Source organism: Macaca mulatta, chromosome X, assembly GCF_049350105.2.
Source record: "Macaca mulatta isolate MMU2019108-1 chromosome X, T2T-MMU8v2.0, whole genome shotgun sequence".
NCBI classification, from domain to species: domain Eukaryota; kingdom Metazoa; phylum Chordata; class Mammalia; order Primates; family Cercopithecidae; genus Macaca; species Macaca mulatta.
The window spans coordinates 136,769,845-136,774,307 of NC_133426.1; positions in this window are offsets into that span (position 1 = coordinate 136,769,845).

Consider the following 4,463-nt stretch of genomic DNA (forward strand, 5'->3'; position numbering starts at 1 on the left):
AAATCAGAAACTGAGTTCTTCTACTTTGTTCTTTTCCCAGACTTTTATTTTTTTTTGGACATTCAGGGTCCATTGCAATTCCATGTGAATTTTAGGATCAATTTGTTCATTCTGCCAAAAACAGCATCTAGTATTTTTACACGCCTTCCATTTCAACTGTAGATCAGTGAGGACTATTGCTATCCTAACAATGTTAAGTATTGTTGTTCATGAAACTGGTATGGTTTTCCATTTATATAGGTCTCCTTTAATTGCTTTAGACAGTATTTGTTAGTTTTCAAAGTACTAGTCTTGCACTTTCGTGGTTAAATTTATTCCAAAGTATTTTATCCATTTTTAAATTATTATTATTATTTTTTGAGACAGGGTCTGGCTCTGCTGTCCAGGCTGGAGTGCAGTGGAGTAATCTTGGCTCAATGCAACCTCCACCTCCTGGGCTCAAGCCATCCTTCCACCTAAGCTTCTTGAGTATCTGAGACTACAGGCACTTGCCATCACACCCGGTTAAATTTTGGGGCCAGGCAAGGTAGCACATGCCTGTAATCCCAGCACTTTGGGACGCCAAGGTGGCAGGTGGATCACTTGAGGCCAGGAGTTCAAAACCAGCCTGGTCAACATGGTGAAACCCCGTCTCTACTAAAAATACAAAAATTAGCCGGGCATGATGGCAGATGCCTGTAATCCCAGCTACTTGGGAGGCTGAGGTGGGAGGCAGAGGTTCCAGTGAGCCGAAATTGCGCCACTGTACTCCAGCCTGGGCAACAGAGCAAGACTCTGTCTCAAAGGAGAAAAAAAGAAACCATTGCCCTATCCAAGGTCACAACGATTTACATCTATATTTCCTTTTAAGATTTCTAGAGTTTTAAGTCTTATTGTTAGATATTGAATCCTCTTTATGTTAATTTTTGATTATGGTATGAGGTAAGGGACAAAATTCTCCTTTTGCTTTTGAATATCCATTTCTCCCAGAGCCATTTGTTGAAAAGATTTTTTTCCCTCATTGAGTGGTTATGACACCCTCATCAAAAATCAGTTGACCATAGGCCGGGTGCAGTGGCTCACACCTGTAATCCCAGCACTTTGGGAGGCTGAAGCAGGCAGATCACTTGAGGTCAGGAGTTCAAGACCAGCCTGGGCAACTTAGTGAAACCCATCTCTACTGAAAATACAGAAATTAACTGGGCGTGGTGGCACATGCCTGTAATCCCAGCTATCCAGGAGGCTGAGGCAGGAGAATCGCGTGAACCAGGGAGGTGGAGGTTGCAGTGAGCTGAGATTGTACCATTGCACTCTAGCCTGGGCAAGAGAGTAAGACTGCATCTCAAAAAAAAAAAAAAAAAAAAGAAATCATTTGACCATCGATGTGTGGGTTTATATCTGGATTCTCATTGTATTCCATTTCTCTGTGTTCCTATCCTATGCTTTGTAATAAGCTTTTTTTTTTTTTTTTTTTTTTTTTTTTTTTTTTTTTTTTTGAGATGGAGTCTCACTCTGTCGCCCAGGCTGGAGTGCAGTGGTGCAATCTCGGCTCACTGCACCCTCCACCCTCCAAGTTCAAGCGATTCTCCTTCCTCAGCCTCCCGAGTAGCTGGGATTACAGGCACCTGCCACCGTACCTGGCTAATTTTTTGTATTTTTAGAAGAGACGGGGTTTCACCATCTTGGCCAGGTTGGTCTTGAACTCCTGTCCTTGTGATCCACCCGCCTTGGCCTCCCAAAGTGCTGGGATTACAGGCATGAGCCACCGCGCCCAGTCTATTTTTTTTTTTTTTTTTTTTTGAGATGAAGTCTTGCTCTGTCTCCCAGGCTGGAGTGCCGTGGCACAGTCTCAGCTCACTGCAATCTCCGCCTCCCGGGTTCAAGCAATTCTCATGCCTCAGCTTCCCGAGTAGCTGTGATCACAGGCGTGCACCACCACGTCTGGCTAATTTTTATTTGTTGTTTGTTTTTTGTCTTTCTTTCTTTTTTTTTTTTTAAGTAGTGATGTGGTTTTGCCGTGTTGACCAGGCTGGTCTTGAACTCCTGGCCTCAAATGATCCGCCTACCTTGGCCTCCCAAAGCGCTGGGATTACAGGCGTGAGCTACCACACCCAGCCTGTAATGAATTTTGAAATTAAGAAGACTGTGTTCTTTTACACTGTTCTTTCTCAACACTGTTTTTGCTCTTTAGGGAACTCTTCAGTTTCATATGAATTTTAGGATGAGTTCATCTATGTTGGGGAGAAAAGGCAGATTTGATAGGCCTTGTATTCAATCTGTAAATGAATTTGGGGAGTTTGCCATCTTAATAATATTACATTCTCTAGACCATGAAACTGGGATGGTGCTCCATTTATTTATATCTTTTTAAATTTATTTCAACATTTTATAGTTTTTAGTGTATAAGTTTCACAATTCCTTGGTGAAATTTATTCCTAAGTGTTTTATTAGCTTTGATTATGTTTGAAATACAATTCTTTTCTTAGTTTTACTTTTGGTTGTTTATGCTAGTATATAGGAATACAACTGTTTTTCAAATAGCTTTGTTTGAAAATTCACCCGTTTAAACCGTACAATTCAATGGTTTTTAGTATATTCACAGATATGTGCACCATCACCACAGTTGATTATGACATATTTTCATTGCCTCAGTCAGAAATTCTGTAGTGTTTAGTCATCATTTTTCTATCCTACATAACCTTTAATCATGAACACCCACTAGTCTACTTGCTCTCTGTTAAATTTGCGTTTTCTGCATATAAATGGACTCATAGAATTCTATAAGTTGTCTTTGTGACTTTTTTTTTTTTTTTTTTTTTTTTTTTTTGAGACGGAGTTTCACTCTTGTTGCCCAGGCTAGAGTGCAATGGCGCGGTCTCGGCTCACCACAACCTCTGCCTCCTGGGTTCAAGCGATTCTCCTGCCTCAGCCTCCCGAGTAGCTGGGATTACAGGCATGCGCCACCACGCCTGGCCACCATGCCCGGCTAATTTTGTATTTTTAGTAGAGACGGGGTTTCTCCATGTTTGTCAGGCTGGTCTCAAACTCTCGACCTCAAATGATCTGCCTGTCTCAGCCTCCCACAGTGCTGGGATTTCGGGCGTGAGCCACCGCGCCCGGCCGTGTGTGATTTCTTTACTTAGCATAATGTTTTCAGTGTTTGTCTATGTGATAACATATGTCAATTCTTCATTCCTTTTTTAGGCTATATAGTATTCCATTGTATGGATATATCTCATTTTGTTTAGAATTCATCAGTTGATGGACATTTGGGTTTTTCTACTTTTGTCTGTTATTAATAATGCTGAACATTCATGAAAATTTGTGGACAAGTATTGTGTAAGCATGTTTTCAACTCTTTTGGGTAGACACCTAGAAGTGGATTGTTTGCATATGGTAACTCCATGTTTAGCTTTGTGAGGAACTGCAGAACTATTTTCCCCAGGGACTGATCCATTTTAGATTCCCATCCACAATGTATGATGGTTTCAATTTGTCTGCATTTTTCCTAATACTTGTTTTTTTTAACTTAAAAAAAATTGTAGCTATCCAGTGGATGTGAAGTAATATCTCATGATTTTGATGAGCATTTCTATAATGACTAATGAGTTGGCTATCTTTTCATTTGCGTATTTATTTTGTGTATCTTTGGGAGAATGTCTGTTCAAATTCTTTGTCTATTTTTAAAGTGGGCTTTATGAGAGAATCCTTTATATATTCTGGATACCACCTTCTTATGAGTTATATTATTTGCAAATATTTTCTCCCTTTCTGTGGACTGTCTGGTCAACTTTCTTGATAGTGTCCTTCGAGGTACAAACATTGTTAATTTGAATGAAGCCCAATTCATCTACTTTTTATTTTCATACCTGTACTTTCGGTATCATAATTAAGAAACCATTGCCTATTTCAAGGTCATAAAGATTTAGTGTGTGTTTTCTTTTACAGTTTCATAGCTTTAGGCTATATTTAGGTCTTTGATCCATTTTGAATGATTTTTTTTTTTTTTTGTCTATGGTATGGGATAGAGACCAAATACATTATTTTTCACATAAATATCCAGTTGCAACAGAACTATTTGTTGAAAACACTGTTGTTTCCCATTGAATCAGAATAGTACCTTTGCTGAAAATCAATTGACCATAGATTTATAGGTTTATCTCTAGGCTCTTGTTCTATCCCATTGCTGTATATTTCTTTTTTATGACAGACCTACACTGTTTTGATTTCTGCAGCTTTGTAGTAAGTTGTTTAATTCAGTAGTGTGGGTTCTTCCCTATTGTTCTTTTCCAATTGTTTTGGCTATTTGACGATTTTTGGAATTACATGTAAATTTTAGGACAGACTTATCTATTTCTGCAAAAAAGGCCGGTGGTGTTTTGGTAGGTCATGCATTCAAATTGCAGATCAATTTGGGGAGAATCGCCATCTCAAAAATATTAGCTTTCTAGTTCATGAAACTAGATTGGTTTCCCACTTATTTA